Raw genomic sequence first — 20,095 nt, 5'->3', positions numbered from 1 at the left:
ACTAAGGCTTGCTGATGGTGCCCCTCCTGCACATGGCTCATCCTCCTCTTTGCAGCAATGCCTATTGGATTTCTTGGGTTCTTATTTGGCTGCTCCATCTTTTGTTTTCCAAGACCTGGCAGAGCATTCCTTGGGGTCTCACTGTTCCACCACATCCCTGCCTTGAACTGTGGTGAAGACAAACCTTTAAACACCATGACTGGGCCTCGACAGTTGGAAGGGAACAGGCAGACCCAAGGCCTTGTGGTGTCTGTGAGGAAGTATCACATAATTTTCATGTCTTGAAATTTATTTCCTCAGATGTAGGGAGCAGCTGGATGCTTCATAATTTCAAACAATTTAAAGCTACCTAAATTTTTACTTTAATTTTGTTATAAGTTTAATTGAATGGCCACAGACCAAGAAATTTCAAGTCAATATCCCACTCCTTGATGGATTTCTACACAACATCCAGTCGCACACTCCTGACTCAGACACTTTGGATTGCCCTGCAGGTATACAGAAGCAGAATGACAGAGCTCTCCTGGCTTCAGCACCTTTACTTATAAACTCAGGCTGTGCGTGTACATTCCCATTTCTCTGCATTGCTCAGTAATATGAAATTCTTTCCTCTACCCCAAGTACAGGGTGGAACCAGGAAAACAGTTCCAGGCCAAGAGACACTTATTTTAAAATCAATGATTTGCATTATTTTTTGCATTAATGAAAGCCAAAAGAGAAACCACCAGTGGCTCTCCATGGGCTTTACATTTACTGATAGTTCTTCAAAAACTTGGCCCGTGAAGAAAAGCTCCCAAGTTAAACTGAACCAGCAAAAGAATGTGGCTCAAGAAAGAAGAGTCAAGTAAAGTGTATAGAAGCACATCAAGAAGATAGAAATAAGATAAACATTTTATTTTCCTGAAAACCAGCAATGAAATTATTCTGACAATTAACAGGTTTTGTGCATGTTCATGGCCACATTTACTATCCTTTCAACATCTTTGTCAATATAAAAAGGTTTTAAGTCCGGAGGATGCAGTATCACTCCATCTTTTTTCAAATCGGAGACTGCTAATGAAAGACCTCATGAAAGTTTTGTGGAGTTTGTATTGGCAAAGGATTACAGAGATACCTTTCCAGAACTTAGCAGTAGCTCATGAATTGTCCATTGATGCAGGCAAAGGGAGCCAGAGAACCCAAATATCACTCCACACTCTACAACTTGCGTTTTTTTTTCCCATGGGCTGCTGTTTCCAGTGAACAGCTCCACTTCTCAGTGATGAAGAAAAATTATTTAAAAGCCACTTGATCTGTGTTGTCTCCATTCAAAAAGAATCTAACCTGATTTATTGCTCCTCAAATGGCTGAAACACTACTTTGCTTAATGTCATTAAAAACCTGATATCGGCACCCAGCCCTAATAAAAGCATCGGGAACATGGTAGTAACCCACCCAGAGAAGGAAAATGAAGCTGTCATTTTTCAATATAATTAAACCCGGTTTCAAAAATCCAAAGGTCTGTATATGAATTACACTAATTACTTCTTGTGGTTTAAACATTGATTCCAATGTTAAATTTAATGGACTTAATGGATGTTGCTTTTCCCATCAGACTGGTGGCCGATGTTTGTCTTGTTTCTTGACCACTTATAGATTTCTGTTGACCCTTTAAACATATTACAGTCGGCAGCCTGCTCATTCTTCGTGCATGAGAGTACTACTATTACTTTCCATGGATAATCCCAGCTTCCATGTAACCTGTCTCTCGGAGTTATTTTTGGCAGCCAAAAGCATACATACCCCAGGAAACAGAAAAAGAGATCATTGGACTAAATTTTCAGAAATGTGCAAGCAATTAATTTTGCCTGGGCAGTATGTGAAATCCAAACAAACATTAGGAAATAGCAAAACGTGCAAAAATTCACAGAGCTGAAGTGCTGCTGTTTGCTGCACACCAGTCCCTTTCCTGCATTGCTTCATTGCTGAGCAGAGTCAAAACAGAGAAGCAGGGATGCTCAGCCTAGTTCTGAACTCCAACTGGTGCTGGAATCAGAAGCTGTTGGAATCCATGGAAAAAAACTTTTGAACCAGGTCCCCTCCTGAACTTTCTGCTTACCCGGAAAACACCAAAAGGAGTGCTTGGGTTGAACAAATAAGAAATACATTACAAATAATAAACTGTGGGCTTTCTGTTGACTTAATGACAGAACCCCCACGGATTTCAAGGAGAGCCAGATGAGATACATTTCACATGAGATCAATGGGAGAAAAGGACAAGCTCTGGTTTTGGGCTCACACGCAAGAGACACCCTGAATGTTTGATGCTTTGATTCTCTTCAGGAGCTGGAATTTATCAGTGTTGTGTCCAGGCAAGATGATGTGGCTTGTTCTACTGTTAAGAACACAAACAAAGCCTGAGTTCTTGGATCACAGAGTGTGCCTTCATATGAATTTTTAAGGTTCCACTTGGGAGAGAAGGCCTAATTCTGAAGATAAAAGTGTAAATAATGAGGAGTGCCGGTTTCTTCATATCAAGGGAAACAAGGCCATTTTCAAATAAGTCCATAAATAAAAAACTTAGGAGAGGATTTTCAAAGTACCTCGTGTTGAAAATCTTGATCTCCTGATGGATCACTGTTGCTGAAAGCATCCTAGGCTAAGATTGAAACAACAGCAGAATGCCTGTTTCCCCACCAAACTTTTTACATCTGTTTTCCACAGACAAGGGAACATTGATATCAAAAAGGAATCATTACCTTGAGATATCTGGACCATTTCTTTTTCTGCAGCAGAAACTCTAAATGTTGCATGAGGGGTAGTTGGTAAGAATGGAAGAGAAGTCTCCACAAATATTTATAAATTCAGTCTATCAGAACACCTACTGCTGCAGTGAAGTCAAGTAAAAGAGTTTGCTATAACCAAAGAACTGCCATTTGTGGCTCAGGACAGCAAAATTATTACACATTTATCTATGGCAGCCTTGTTACAGTGGTGATGCCAAGGGGAAATCATCATTCAGCAAAATGATCTTCCTCTTTCTCTCTGTGGTACATTCCTGAGCAAAGTTGTGCTGCTGTAATTGTCACTGGCTGTGCCTGAAACTGTAACTGGTATGATTTTTAAAAGAATAACATTAGCACTGAGGAATCCTGCCAGCACCCAGAAGACTATTTCTATCCATGGCCTAAAACATCTGTGCATAAGTAAAAAATATATATAATCCATATGTGGATTGAGAGATTTGACAGAGTCAAAACACACAGCTCTAGGAAAACCTTGTTATGTTAAGGGCCAAGTAATCAGCATGTATAAACTTGCATGATTTCACTGACACCAGCGATGCTCTGCTGATTCACATCAGCTGAGGAGCCTTGTCTCGTAAGTATGTTTCTCTTTCTGTATGGGAATTCACTCAGCCCAGAATTAAACAGTATAACATCATCCTCAAAGAAAAGGGAGAAGACTTTTGGAGAGGTAATTTAATTCTTTCAATTTAGGAATTCAAGTCAAATTAGAACACACTGAGGATTTCCTACACAAATCCTACTCAATAGGGAAAACTTTTCTAGATGTTTAGAAAGGCCTTTGGACTGAACTGCCAGCATTGGCCTCCTGGCCAGGGTCTAATGAGAGGAGACAGAGCATGACCTATTGTGTCTCAGAGTTTGACTGAGTGGTGACTTTTGGCAGGTGTGTACTGACATGTTCAGCTCCTATGTAAACTCTGCAGTTTTATGATTGCGTAAAACCTTTTTATAGCCAGAAAATATTTGAGTTCATAACACGTGCCTTTCCAGACTAGATAGTACTGGAATTCTTGATTATTTTCTATTTCAATATCAAGATGCAAAGATGACAGGTTAACAAATCCTTCTCCTTTCTGAGGTAACTCTGTAAGAAAATAATTAAGCAATGGAAGTAGCTGGAGAAAATGGTTCTCTAGTCATCATTACTGGTCACAGTCCAAAGTCAAAGATACCCAGCCATCAAAATTCCACTCTATTTCGACACTGGATGATGAAGATGTGCTGGTCTCATTACTCACTGAACTTTCCCCCTTTCTAGCAAGTATTGACTCCTGCCACCATGCTACTTTTCAGAACTGCTGAGATAATCTTCTAAGCAAATCATGCAGGTTTAATCATAGGTTTAACCTTCCTTTTCCCACCTCAGAGCTAGGTGTTTTAACCAGCCCATGGACTTGCCTGGAGTATTTTCTCTGGGAAGACAGCAGTCCCTCATCCCTGCCAGGTCTCCTGCTCAGGGCAGCAGTACAGGTGCTCATGATCACCTCTTCATGGGTGCATCCAGTTTCCATATTACTTCCTCCCCATTAGAACTGCAGACAGGTGCCCTAGAAAAGGAATTGCTTGAGCATTCACTTAAGCCCACTCCTGAAGTACAAGACATATCATGGAATAATGCTATTTGCTTTTAGAGGACAGTGTTACAGTGTAGTATGGTGCAGGCAGCTGAGGTGGGGCCCAGGAAATGCTGTGGCAGGACTCCCAGCCCTCCCTTATCCCAGGAACTACTTGGAGTCAATGCAGTGCCACTTTCTCACTTTTGCCTTGCTAAAACAAAGTAACTAATACCATGTTTTCTCATCTCCTTGGGCATGAGGGAGGACAGATTCTTTAAAATAATGATTTTAATTCACAGTACTTAAAAATAGGCTCTTAACTCTATATGCTGGCATCTAAATAAAAGCAGCCTGACTTTGAGAGGTGCTAAGCATTTGCACCTCCTAGCAATGTGTACACGAGCTGTTTTAAAGATCTCCAAAGATACAGATTTTCCTCCCTGCCAATACCATTTCTCTCTCCTTCAATATAATTTTATAGGCCATCCATTTTGACATTACATCAAATTAACACTAAAAACACACCTACCACTTTGGATAGAGCTTTTGAGAACTCACTCTTCCCAAGGCACGAGGCAGGGTGCCTACATTGTGTTACAAACAAGTTCACATTTAACTTTGAACATTTGCACGAGTCACGGAGAATTCATTTTGACTTCTGTGTTGTCCTGAACAATGACATTTTCCTGAATCAGGGACAAAGAAAGTCATTGGAAAAGCAGTGACAGCCGAATAGATCATGTTTATGCAGTTGAGCAGGGGCATCTGTTTCTCCAAATGAAACCCCAAAAGAAAACGAAAATAATAACCAAGAAAAAAAATTGTTCAGCAAGATTTGAAAAAAATAAAACCAACCAAAACCAGAAAAAATTCTCCTGGCTCCTCCAGACAAATTAGCCCATGGAGTCAGGAATGCTAAAGAAAAGGGAGAGTGGATTGCTGTGAACTTGTCTGAGCTTTTATATCTCTTCCATTAGATAATTTTCAAGTAGTGTTGGTTTAGCAGTTTCAATTTCATTCAGAAGACTCTAAACAATGTTAGATGTTCAAGTCTTCCTTTCAGGTTTGCTTTACAATTCACTATTGCTCTTTCTACTCTTAAGCCTATGCTCCGATATATAACCAGTTATATATTCCTTATTAAAATGTACAATGTTTCAGAAAATTGAAATAGTTTTCAAAATTGTCCCCCATTGGTAATTCTGCATTTGATTGTAAAAAATGTTAATCTTTTCTCAGGCCTGAAATTATGAGCCAGCTTTATTGGTCAAAGGCCATAATAATTTGAGCTCTTATTTTATAAACTCATTTCTGCCGAGTGATATCCTGATAGGAGCAAGAATAATAAATCACAAACATGTCCCCCAAGATTGCATTGTAAATGTCAAACTAGACAGGAAATTGTAATTAAAGAAAGGAAATTGCTACAAAGAAGCACTTGATTTTAAAATGAGCTAAGCACAGAATTTTCTAAGCATTTAATTATAGACCAATTTCAACTGACTGCTTTGCTTTTGCAGTCATATTTCTTATTATAACGCTTCTACATAATAACCAAATCTCAGTGCTTACGCTGGCCAGGAGCATTACTACATAACACTGCATAAGCACAAGGATTACCAACTTTACAGGAACCATTACCATGTTTTAGTGTGATGGGCAGCAATAGCAGATTTTTAAAACAGTGAAAATCTGATTTTAACCCAGCAAGCAACCGAGTGGATATCTTTTCATAACAGCAACTGCACCTTTTGGCACTCCACTCTTAAACAAGCAGCAGGACCAGTTCTGAAACACCTGGACTGACAAACGCCTGGATGAGTGAATAATGTGGCCAGGGACAAACTCTGCCATCACAAAAAAAAGTCCCTGTGATCCACAAAGGCTGCTGTGGTTCCTATCAATCCAGACAGAGCCTTTCAGTGCCATAAAGAAAAGGTGCTATTCACTTCCTCTCCAACGCATATAAGTCAGAAAAGAAAGGATATAGGGAAGAAAACAATATGTTCTAGTAACACTAGTCTAGCAAACCACTTAGATATATGCGTTGTTGTGCACTGAGCAACTCAGGGCAGCCTTTTTTGAGCCCTAAATTCTGCTATTGACCCTTTGTTTTTTACTGATCTTCTGTTTCAAAAGAGTCAACAGGCCTTAAAACCTCACTTTTCCATCTTCTCAGCCAGACCCAGGAGTTAATCCTCATCTTCCCAACCATCTTTTTCTGCTTCTTGTCAATACCCCAGTGGTATAAGTGGTAAGACTGAAGTGCACAGCTCTCTTTTTCTTTAGCATAGCCTAAAACTTTATTGGAAGTAAAATGTACTCTATACCAGCACACTGTATCTTTTTTGATTTGAAAAGACAGATATGCAGAAAAACTTTTCTACAAGACTGAAGCTGGAGAAAATCCTGTTACACTGAATCCTCATTAGGACCTAGCAAAATTCACTGAATACTTGACACTGCATATTTCCAACTAGTAAGGAATAAATCAAGATGCAGATGGGATCATTTGCACCCATAAGCTGACTGCAATGGAAATATTATGCTGCTGCAGGAGCAAGATGAAATTGGATAAAGCCTAGTCAACTGGCAAATACTTACCAACCACAGAATTTACTTGTTGCCTTGTGAATCAATATAATGACCTAGAATTTAACTACTCAAACATTTAGGAGAGCAAGGTTAATAGAAGCATTCTGATCTTCTACTTTTCTAGGGAATAAAACCCATTAGACTGGATGAAAAGAGTATGACAACAGAAACAGCATTTTCTTCAAAGTGTGGATATGTAATTGTAGAGCAACACAGCCATTATTTGGCACATGGTCTAAAGACCCCTCAAGTAGGTTACATTCCTAAGTATAACATGCAAAGGAACACAATCTGTGTGTCTGAGAAAATAGATGTCCTGCTGTCCAGCATAGCTTGCTTTCAGATTTCATCAGCAACCAGAAGTCAGGTGCAATGAGTGGACACAGAGAAACTGCTCGTCTCAAAGGGAAAATTATGCTAGTTTGGCTGCAAAGAGGTGTAAAGAAATTGAGCCCATCAAAAAGATATGTCTTGGCAGGAGAACTTACAAAAAAAAAAAATCAGTGTGAAAAAAGCAGCAAATGTTTTGAGGTTGCTTTGGTTGGGAAGAACTATTGAATTCAACCTAAATAAAGATGTTGTGGGTCAAGTACTGTACATCATCTGTGGGATAGGATTGTATGAAAAGGAGAGAATGAAGCCTCTGTGAATAGGTAGGTGTTAAAAGAATAGGATAAAAGCAAGAGGAACCAATAAATGAAGAGTAAGTCATTGTGGGAATCTGTGTGGATGAGGATGTAGATGGAGAAGACCAAAAGGTCCCATAAGGAAGCAGAACCTTTGACGAAAAGATTCCATGGAGAGATGGGAAACCCGAAAGGAAGAATGAAGCAGTGGGTGTAACGAAACAAAAAGAGACCAGGTCCTATCCTTTGGTAAAGTGTGCGGCAAAAAGGCCATATCTGCCATGGTGCCAGCCAGCAGGGCACATGGCAGGGTCAGCAGCAATGACAGGCTGTGACTGAACAAACCCACTCTTTGCTGGAGTCAGTACGTTGCCCACATGCTGAATCTGAATGTTGGCATAACACATCCAACACCAGCGAGTGGATACAGATGCCACAAAACTTACTTTTGGGTCAGGGGCAATAAATACGTATCTCCTTCCATTGTCCATGATGTGAAGTGACAGTAACTGCAGAGGAGCTGAGGAAAAGAAGGATGGAGATGATGCTGTGATTGAATAAACAGCACAGAAAATAATCATGTCTAATAAAATATGCTCTCACCAGAGCACCTGGAGAATTCTCCTGCTTTACACAGAGTTTTCCTCATTATTTCCTATTTCTGTTTTCCTTCATGGTTACGGCTTTTTCACAGAAGAGGCATTACATACACTACGCTTAAATCCTCTCAAGTTAATCTGAAACCAAGAAGGGAGTGGCAATTTTTGCAGAATCATAAATGGAGCATCCTAAAATTACTGAATTACTTTGTAGAGCATTTTATTACCAGCAGAGAAAGGCTGCCCTGGCCAAGCTGTAGCCTGTGTTCAACAGGGCTCAGGCACACTATGGGATTTTACCAGCATTAGGGTCTGGGTGTTGATGAGATTAGGGCCATCAGTTGGATGTTTCTTCAGATAAGACTTCTTTCAGCTAAACCCAGCATTTCTGTCATTTCATCTAATTGCTATTACTTTTTTTTTTTTTCTTATGCATTTCTCATTTCCCCTCTACTTGCATTTATATTTTATATCTTCCTGTGGTAAATTCGACCTAAGTCTCCTTTTATACTTTTTTTTTGGTTCCGGGAGGTGATTACATGTGCTTAATTCAGGCAATCGTATGAATACAACAATTTCATTGCTTACTAGCAGTGACAGCAGGGCTTAAAACAGGCACCAGCAGTGCTGGGGATGGCAAGCAGAGAGGAATTTTGGCTGGTGCTGGGGGAGTAATGGCACAGGGGATTCACAGTGACCAAAAAGGGGCTTTTCCAAGGGTAGGAGCTGCTGCTTGCCCACCCCTGCCTCTTGTACTCCAGCACGGGCCACCCTATGCAGCTCTGCCACCTGATAAGCATCTTATCTCTTTGGAAAGCAATATTTCCTGATTACTGGTGAGCTTCTAGTGGCACGGACAAATTTATTTTGGGGAAAAAGAAATACAGTCTGGCATCCCACTCTTGAAAGGCTACTCACCTCACGCAAGGTTTCCATAACAGTAAGGTCAGGAAAGCAACACATCTCTTTGACAGGAAGATAGCACAATACATTTTCTGGCTCTATTACACTGTCTCCATGCAATCTGGACACGGCACTTCATGACTCGTTTGCCTCAGTTTCTCATTTATAAAAATGAAGACAGAAATCCTTCTCGCCTGTTTGGGCTCTGAGTTCCCGGGTACAGGCACAGGCTCAAATGAGGTTTTACAGCACACAGCCCAGCAGGAGCTATGTCTTACTAAAGGCCTTCTTCCATTTTAATACAAACTGGAAACTTGTGTTACCCAAACGCTATTTACATTTGTCACAGCACTCATTAAGTTGTTAGCAATACCAGGCGAGACTATTAGTTACAAAATTTGCAACCAGCACCTTAATAGCAATATATATCAAAAGGGGGAGATGTTTAAAATGTCTCTCAAGCACTTCAGGAGGAACTCTCTTTCTGCTGCCCACGTGGAGCACTCTCACTCCCCCCCCACTGCCAGTGTGCTGGGATATGCTGGGATCACCACACAAACACATATTTATGTTTCAGCTTAAAAAAAAATGGCATTTCTTTATAACCTGCAGTCTTAGGTACTTGCCATCAGGAAAGCATGCTCGCAGGGGAAGGATCCCAAATTACTTGGCAGGTATGGCTAACACAGCCCAGGGAATTACTGGTAGCAGCAGGCTGTTGTGAATGTGCAGAATCAAGGCAGAGACACAGTAACATATAAAATGTGTATGTACACACACACACACAGAATGAGGGCATTTAAAAAGCCAATGCAATGGCAAAGCTTCTTCCAGTGCACAGGGAAGGGAATTGCTTTGTTTATTGCCATCACTGCTCCTGTGAATCACATCATTGGAGCAGAGGAAAGGCCACAGCTTCAATTCCTCGGCAAAGTCCCACATCAGAACAGTCAAAATTTCAGACAAAGCAAAAATTCCAATCAAATGAAAATATCTAACTATAACAAAGTAATTTCTGAGGATATTGTCCCAGAGCTTCCTTTCAACCAAACACTTTATATCCCATGAAAGCACTTCTGCCTTATAAAAATGAAACATAATGATCATTTTACAAAAATCATGATCAAATCAGCTTGTTCCCACAATTTTTTTTGAGGCTGCTAAATCTCTACTTTCCATCATGAAGGTTGTAATGTTTTGTCACTTGTCAAATGCTGTGTCACAAAATATTTTAAAACCCATTTTGCCTTTCCTGTACTCCTTTTCTTAATCAGTAACAGAAATAATCAAATTGGTGAGCAAGGCCTAGCTTTGTGTAATAGTTCCTGTGTGTCCCTACCAGTGGTAAAAAAATTAGGGTAAAATTTTGTGTTAAAGTGTCAGTTCAAACCATAGAGAGATAAGACCTAGGATAGACACTTGGGACAGACAGATCCATAGATTTTGTAGACTAAATGCTGAAATCACACAGAAGGAAATGCTGTCTTATGAGAGGCTTGTGGAATTTAGATATTAGGAGGAAATTCTTCACTGTGAGGGGGGTGAGGCACTGGCACAGGTTGCCCAGAGAAGCTGTGGCTGCCTCATCCCTAGGAGTTCCAAGTTCCAGGTTGGATGGAACTTTGAGCAACCTGTAGGTAGGATAAAATAGTGGAAGGTGTCCTTGTCTATGGCAGGGGGTTGGAATGAGGTGATTTTTCAACCCAAACCATGCTACAATTCTATGATTTATCCAGGATACCCCAGGAAGTAGGTGCATAACCCGAAGACTCATTACTGCCCTCAATAATGTCAAAATAAGTTGCTGTATAGCCCTCATTGTTTCACTTCTATTATGTTTTTCCAGGACATGGCTTTATTGTGTGAGTTAAAGTGTCCAGATCTGAAGGCTGGAAAGCCACATCACTGTGGTCAGGGGGACATGGATATAATCATCATCTGGGCCGTCCCTGGGGGGAAATGTGTCATGTGAGTCTCTTTTCCTAGGCGGGGGGGGGGGGGGGGGGGGGGGGATAGTTGTTTCTGCTGTCCTATTTTGAACATGAAATGTCAAGAAGTACAGAGGATCCCAAGTCTGTAAGGGAAATCACAGTCAGGGTACAGGGAAGCTAGCTCAAGTCTTGAGAGTTCTTTTTCACAAAGCTACTGAGCTCAACTAGACATGAAAAAAAAAAAAATCTTGGAGATGATGCTGCCTACATATGCCATAAACAGATGTAGAGTTGGATTTTGTCCACATAGCATGAACATTTAAAACTCAGTAGAGGCAGGATATGCAAACAAAGAGAGAAGCTTTGTGTATTCACTCATACATTGACTTATAAAACTCAAGCTGATGGGTCATAAAAATATTTGAAGATGTTTACATGAAAATTTCACTTTGCTTGCAGCAGTTTCAGCAGCATGTTCTCCCAATAGACTGTATTATTAAGACAACCTTTTTTCACAATGAGCTGCAAAATGACAGTGCCCAATTCCAGAATGTCTAGGCTGGTTATACAGTGTGAGAAGGCTTCATAATCACTGCTCACTGGTTCTTTCTACATAGAGTAAAGAAAAATTTGGTATACTCTCTGGCCATAGCAGCAAGTAGGATGGACAAGCTAGTGTTTCTCACCAGTGTGTCCTCACCCTGAGACAACCAAGCAACAGAAGAAGAATCCTTGCTACTGCCATAGCCACAGCCCTTCTCAGGAGTCCTTATAAAGGCATTTCAGTTTCTCAGAAAGGACAGAAGCTGTGCAGCCAAGCATGAATGACCATTTGAGAAATGACCATTTTGAGAAAAATCCCAGTTTCTCATTTTCTGTTCATCCAGACATGAATGAAGAATCAGAAATGTGAATCTTCCCTAGGACAGACATTTTTAGTAAACTCCCCTTTGGAGAACCGCGTGGGGAGTGTGTCACATCCCATGTACACATGAGCTTGTGGGGATCGTGGCAGAGAGTGGAGGGCAGCTCAGCCCTCCTGAGGGCTTGGAAGCCAAGGCTGCTCATAGCCCATGAGCCAGGCAGACAGAGGCCATGGGGAGTTTGGGATGTGTGCAACTCCACAAACCCAGCAGAGCGAAGGCAGCTGGGGAAGTCAGCAAGTTTCCAGGCAGACTTTCAGTGACCCCAGGAGTTTGCCAGGGCCTGCTCAGCATGCCTGCTTGGCAAAGTGGGGTGGGCATGTTTGCAGACCAGGGATAATTCCCCAGAACCCCAGATCTCTTTCCTAAAGAGAACCCCTGTCCCAGGGCTTCTCTGAGACCCAGGCCCCCAAACACACCCTGTAATCCCCATTTCCTGGCCATTCTGCATCATGTTCTGAGCTCTTCCTCATGCTGGAAAGGGGAGCTTTCCTGGGGGGGCTCCATGAGGGCCCAGGAGCTGTGGCTGCTCCCTTGGACTGTCCTGTCCTGGGCAACCCCAACAAGAGTCTCATGTACTGCACTGAACAGCCCCAGTTTCACAGCACCTTCTGTCAGGTTTGCAAACTCCTGGAAGAGCAAACATCCCCCAAAATGCACATCTCATCTACACAGAAAAATCTAAAATGAAACCTCCAGGATGGCAGCGCCGGCAGTGATATCCATATCACTAGATACAATCCTGACTATTCCTACAATTAATGAACTGGGAAAATTACAGGTAAAATAAAAACGGCAGTGTGAAAAAGACCTTGAAAGACATGAAACAGACAATGAGTTTTTTCTACTTTTTATTTCTCTTTCCCTCCCTTCCGTCACTACAGCTTTATGCATAATTGTTTGGTCAGTTTGTTCTTCCCTGAAACTTTTACTGAAATGGATTAGGTAAACCATGCTCTGAAACAGATTGAAAATGGAAAATATGTAAATATATAGCATATAACTTATAAAACTGTATATATATGTGTGTGGGTGGGTGCTGGAATAAAAAAGCGACTGTTACTTGCTGGTAGAACAACATATCAACAACTGTTGGAGCTGACTTGAAGGTTAAATATTAGGAAGGAATCCAATTTCTCTTGTCTATTCAGCTCAGCGGTGTGTTAGATTGCGGTTGGAGTGTGCTTATGGAGTGTGGGATATGAAGTAGGCTAATCAATCCCTGCTGCTTCATTCTCAGGTTCTTCTTATATCAGGTCCCTGCCCTCAGGCAGCCTTCAGCTTTCCAAAAGCCAATTCCATACAAATAAAAATTGCGACCTGCAGCTAGAGGGTGAAGCTGAGTTTCCCCCTTGTGATTAATCTCTTCTTGGGTGGCTTTCAGGGGAAAGAAAGAAAAAAAAAGGAGGAAAAAAAAAAAGGAAAGGGAAAAAAAAAATGGAAAGAGAAAAACCATGCATGCTGCAGCCCTGTGAAAGAGTTTTCCTATTGAATGAGCCCAGTGCTCTGGAGCCAGCTTATCAAATGAAAGAATTCATTTTTTTTAACAGTGCCTCGTGTTGACATTGAGAAAATGAGCTATCAAACACTATGATTAAACTTCAGCTGCCATAATTGTCGTCCGAACAACTGCATGGTGGAACTGAAAAGCATTTTTTTTAACCAGCTCTATATGGTTCACCAGTAATACTCAGTTTAAAAGGTTGTTGCTGCTAGCAAGAGAAACAAGGCTTGAAATTAACTTTTTCCAATCCATAGACAAAATTAAACATAGGTATTTGAGTCACACAAACAACAGGTAAATCAGATGTGCTTTAAGTTTCATTTTTAGTCATTTTATCTGCTGAGGGGTAGCTCCAGGGTATCAAAATATCTGAGCATTTTCTTGTTTGACTGCATCTGACTGGATAGGTCCTGCCTTTTATTTTGAGAAAGGCAGACAGACAGACAAGAAGAAGCACAAGGAAGGGTGCCTTAAATAGACAATTTGGTGCAAAAGAGGGTAGAAGGAAGGGAATCTAAGATTTGTGGAATGTTTTCCCTGCAACCTCAAGATTTAATCTGAGCAGGGGACAATCTAAACCACAGTTGCCCCACTGCATGCAATTATTGCTCAGCCTCCTTTTGGGCCTGGATTAGTGCAGTCCTTAACTTGAGGCTCACAGGGATACTGAGTATTTTATATAACTAAGTATTCTATATATTAATTCTCAGCAATGTTTTTACATACATCCTCAAGGGACTGTGCCTCCTCAAGGAGGCCAAAGAAGTCCTTCAGGGAGGGCTGTTAAAAGCAGAATACCTCAGGTAGATGACACTGCTGGTGACAGCAGCCCTCTGTAATCCTTTCGGAAACGAGCTGTGGCACAATTAAAATCTCCTAAATTTATTTTAAAAAAAAAATCAAACAGTACCGTGCAGCGAACACGAAGGAAATAATGACGGGTAGTAACTGAGGGTCGGGTTGGGAGGATATAAATGACATTTCCCTGCCACTTTTCCGAGGAGCCTCGACGCTCCTTCCCGAAAGGAAGGGTGCGCAGGGCGGGGAGGGGGCTGTAAACCGGGATGCGGATGAGGCTGAGGATGCGGCGGGTGGCGGGAAGGAAGGGCTCGCATCCCCGGCAGCGCCGCTGCCCCTGTAAGCAGCCGTGCCACCGCTAGATGTCCGCGGGGACCAGCCCGCCCTCGGCAGCGCCCCCCGGCCCGCTCCTCCTCCCATCGCATCGACATCGCATCCCTTGATGAACAGAAAGGTTTGGGGTTTCTCCCCCCTTTCCACCCCACTCTACCTACTCAAACAGGTGTTTTTGCGAAGCCAATTATACAACCTGATCGGCGCTCTGTTTCCTGAACATATGGGAGTAACATTTTGAAATAACAATAACATTTTCATCATTTTTAGAGTCCAGCACGCTCTGAGCTTCACTTTATCCCTTTCCAGGAGCAAAACCGATAACGTTGAAGGCTTGCTGAGGATACTCAGGGGTTGAGGCTCTTGTTCGCAAACCGATTTCATGATCTGAACAGAGCAGCTGGAGGAGCAGTGAGGTGCAAGATGACTTAGACATGGGTAAGAGTTAGGAGCTGAGCTGGAGAGATAGGAACAGCTTCCAGAAAAACAAGCTAGGCAACAGACTGGGTGTTGTTGATGAAAAATGAAATGGGTCTGCAGAGCTGGGTAATGGCAACTGCTCTATGAAATAATAATAAAATAAAAGTAATTATAATAATGACAATTATGAGGATGATAATAATAATATTTTTTTAAAATTGGAGGTGTAAAACTAAGAAAACTGAAGTCACTCAGATTAGTTCCTCCCATAACACTTTCAGCAGCTCTTTTATCAATCTAGTTCTGGATTGTTCCCACCTGCTGGACTGCACACATGAAGGTATTATTGTAGGGTTGCTTATACATGCTGAGCTGCATTCCCTTGTTTGCTATTTGTAGGGTCACTCAGACATGCTGTCTGGATCATGACTATTTTCAAGCACCCTGGGCCGCTGGAAAGGACTCATTTATCCAAAGCAACAGCAAAGATATTTGTGTCAGAAACAAAGATATGAAAAAGGTACTGGAAGCCAAATTCTGGGCCAAGCTGCAGAAGCATTGGGCAACACATTATTCACTCATCACAAGCTTTGCAATACGAGAACAGCAAAGTTATAATCAATTAAGAAAACAGAGTCTGACATTGCAATACTCTTAGCTTAAGGAAACCAAATAAAAGATCACAGCTTGTTCAAAAAGCTTATTTTTAAATCTCCATATAAGTAAGAGGTATAAACACACATCCTTTCAGCTAGGTTTTGGGTGAACTGTCAGATCTATTTGCTGCTGTGCAGGAAGCTAAATTAGCTTTTAAGATGAGTCTTTCATAAAAGGCCTTGGAATTCTTTCCTATCCCTCATTTCCTACACTTGAAATATTTTGATTTGAAGAATCCAGTCTGTTGTTCCTGTAATAAACTTAACAATTACAAAGAGATGAACCTAATATAGTCACTTTTAGTTGAGGACACAATTTTTATCTCACTCTCTAGGCAATGCTTTTGAATACCACTGCCAAGTGAATTGGAGTGAATTGGAGTGAATTGGAGTGAATTGGAAATACTGCAAGTACTGGAGATGTGGCAAACATCTGCTAGTTGTTTGGCTTTAAGTTGCTCTTTGGCTAGAAGGAAAATGTGAAGTTTGGGTTAGCTGGTGAAGAGAAAGGGAACCCCTGGCCCCTCTGCACTTTGAAACTGTTCCTGAGGACATCAGCCTGCCAGGCTTTTCTCCAGGTGACAGAAGTGCTGGGCTTTAGCGCACTCTCATTGTGCTAAAACAGCAATAAAACTGTGACAAACTGACAAAAGCAGGTCAATTCACAGCTCAGGCTGACACCACTTTTTCAGCCCATATTGGTCGATTACCAATCAAATTTCAGGTACAGGGGAGAGAGTGGAAGAAAAAGGCAGCGCTGAGACACGTCAAGATATGGCAATCACGGCTCCCTTAGGGACCCAGGCAGCTCCACCTCCTCTCTCTGTTTCTTGGCAGCCTCACCACTGCAGGTACGGGTGTGACAGCTGCTGGGAGAAACCCACAAACCAGGCACTTTACAGACCCCCCCACCCACACAGAAGTTAGCCTGCAGAGGAGATCCAGGCACAGGGTGAGGCTGGGAATGCCAGGACCAGGTTTCTGAGATAACAGGGCTGTGGAGGGCCCTGTGCCCACAACCTCCCCAGGCACCTGCTGGAATGAAGGCTATTAAGATATTCCCATGCACATCAGTGCCTGAGGATCTCTCACATGTGGGGTTGCTTTTCCTTGCCATCCTTTCCCACAATCCCAAAGGAAGGCAAACACTCGTACCACACAGTGTCTCTGCTTTTAAGCTGGCACATTCACCCACTGATAGTTCTTTTTTCACTGTGTTCAAACCTCAGTTAAATTAATACTCTGCAGTAAAAAACAGAGCTAATCATATCATTGCTGCACAAGAATAGCTGTGACTGACAACCTTTCTGAAAACACCAAGCCCGTGACTCAGTGCACACAACACAATTTGCGAAGGGCAGAATGAAAACTGCCTGGAAACTAACGTCAAGGTAGAAGAGGAAAAAATAATACACAGGATATGATTATGAGAGGCCAAAAACTCTCTTAGCCCTAAATATCATCTATTCTCCCACTATGGGTTGCTCAGAGGAAAGAAGGATGCTACATCCTCCCATTCAGATTTAACTGCATTCCTATGCATTTTTACTTTTAATGCATTTGCTGTGTTGCCTACAGAGAAATTATTTGTATTCATAAAGTATCTTTTCTCCTTTTGCATTATCGGAATCAACTGTCTGTCATGGCCCTATGAGCTCCTCTTTCTCAAAAGTGTAAGATTGAGGGCTGGGCCTTGGCATTCAGGAGTAGCCTTGGATCTCTGAGTCCAGTCTGAGTATTGCAGGGTTAACATCACATAATTCCTCTCACAAATGCACTTCCTGAAACATGTCACACAATATAGCTGCTGCTATAAAGTAATAACAAATAAATCCAAAGAGTCTTTTACCTTTTTAAGGGAAAAATATAACAAAAGTTAAACAACTCTCCTCAATTAAACAATTACTGAAACCCATAGCAGCTTCCTTCATCCAAGCCCAAGGCAGAGTTCAGAAAAGTAGCTTGCCTAATCCAAGGAACAAGATTTACTTATCCTTCCTTCCCTGACTCATCAACTCAATCAAGCAACTCAATCATCAAACCTCTTCCTCTCACAATGAATTAGTTTGGGGACAGTTGTGGGAAATAAACCTTTATATTGCTTAACCTGATTTCTGTACCAAGTATCTGCACTGGGAGCAACAGTTGTACAAAAACAGAGTTAACCTATTTCCCACCAAGCTTTCAGTGGTGCTTATGCCAATGTTTCTACCAAAATATCATGCAAAATTCATCTCAGTTCACAAAGAAAATAGATAATTAACACTTATATTTTCTTCTATCCCTTTCAGAAAAGCTGAAGCAGATGGAGTCACCATCCCTGTAAGAGAGTCCAAGGTCTGGAAGAGGGAGTCTGGGAAATACCTCAAATGAAATAGATGGAAAGTTCTCATAAAGGCAATTCAGGCTGCTTGCTGCCACCAGAGACTTCTGGAGCCTCAGAAGCTGGGCACAGAGTGAAAAACCAACAGGTGAATCCTTCCAGAGAAAGCAGAGACATAGATGGAGACCTGGAGAGGCAGACATACAATTTGTTCAGTTATATTTACTCTCCAAGTTCCAGGAATGAATTGTGATTACAAATAGTCCTTTTGATGCTACTTGGCAGGTAAAAATGTAAGGTGAGTCAGTTTTTATCTCATAGCTGAACAAATAGCTGAACCAGAAAAGAGTACTAAAGATACAGGCCCAAGTGCTCTGACAGCGTGTGGAATTGCAGCTATACTGGGTTTTACAGAATTCCAGCTGTTTACATGAGTTGTGTGTAGATGTGCTTGTCCAAGTATTTTTCCATGGTCAAGAGCCTATTAGGTTTTCATTGCAATTGCAGTTGGTAGCATTGCCAACTCCTGATGCTGCCTGACATTTCCCAGCAATTCCAGTTGCTTTAAATTTTGCCAGATATAACCAGTTCAGACTGGAATGTTACCAGTTCTGGCTATGTACCACAGTGATGAAATTGTTACCAAACCCAGGTGTCCCTTCCAAGGATGACATTAAAGGCAAATACACTTTTTGGTCTTAGTTCAATACATGTATATACTTCTCCCCCCCCAATTTTATTTCTGTTTGGTTCCTACCACCCAGCTGCGGTGTTACACTCTTTCCACTACAGAAATTTTGCAATTTAGTGGAAGGAGAAGAGGAGGGGATGTCCCACTGTTAACACGGTGGGCCTTGCTGCCCTCTGAAGGGGATTAGGTATCGATCTGCTCCTTATCAATTCTTCTCACACTGGAAGGAGCCTGCACCTTATCTTTCCAGTTGGACTGGATTCCCTCTCATTTGATCACTGGAGAGAAACCTAGACATGGCCGAGGGGTGGGACAAGAACATCTGGTCATGGTTAGTTGAGGACTGTGTAGTAAGGCACATCTCAACAGGAGCAGGGTGTCAGGGCCCTTAGCAAACTGTGCATCACCAATGATTCACTAAGCTGTGTTAACTGACAGAAATTACAACATACCTGTTAAAAGATTCTCGTGATTGGTTCTGTTATTAGCTAGGAGCAATCCCTTAGCTTTGCAAAAGTGTTCTACAGTTCTTATGTGTTTGACTTCATTTTCAAGGGGAGAGGATAAAAATAGACAGTCTGCTAAAACAGATTTTATAATAAACTATTATTCTATAAAGTAATTGGAGAGATCATTAGAGACAATGATTACTTTGCGAATATATCTTGAGAAATTATCAAGGCCTGTCAGCCTGCTTGATGGGACTGCATTTATACCCTTTTTTGGGAACCATCCAGTATAATGGCTGTTTCAAGTCCAGAGGAAGGTAGGCAGATGTGCAACTTGTTAGCCACAAAAGTCTGACTACCTTTTTAATTTGGGCCAGACCACTGGTGGTGTAAATTGACAGTGCTCCAGTGATGCAAAGTTTCAGGAAGATTTGAAACAGTCCCTTCATTCCAGTGGGACTATGCTTACATCCACTGAATATGTGGAGATTTACTTTAAAACATGCATGAAACATCATTTCCTGGAAATAGTTCCCTTTCAATTTGGGAATTTGAAAATAAAAGTATCCAAAACCCTCAAAAGGGAAAAGAAAACAAGGGGTGAATAAAAATTAAATTATTCAGTGATATTAGACATAATGATAAAAGAAAACTTCAAAAATGCTTGAGTGGAATTTATAAATAGATAAATCAAAGACAAATACATCGATTAAGGTATGGTTAACACGGTAATCCGAAATTTCCTGGAGACTTAATGAGTTTGGATCCACTGATGCTGCACCAAGCACAGGGGACACAATCAGAATGAGAACTGACACAGAGCTCAAAATCATTTGAATTATCTCTTTCACTTACATTAGCTAGAAAAACAGTAAACAGTCAATGGCAAATAAGAAGTACAGTCAGGCAACATCAATGGGGAGCAGCCAAGGCTGGGTCATACAGTACACTGAGAAGAGAGCTTGACCTTTGGAATTGAAATATAGACATTTTAAGCTC

The sequence above is a fragment of the Chamaea fasciata genome, unplaced genomic scaffold (assembly GCF_029207755.1).
Source record: "Chamaea fasciata isolate MVZ Bird 193981 ecotype frontalis unplaced genomic scaffold, bChaFas1.0.hap1 SCAF_7, whole genome shotgun sequence".
Taxonomy (NCBI): Eukaryota; Metazoa; Chordata; class Aves; order Passeriformes; family Sylviidae; genus Chamaea; species Chamaea fasciata.
Note: the sequence above shows the minus strand (reverse complement) of the source record.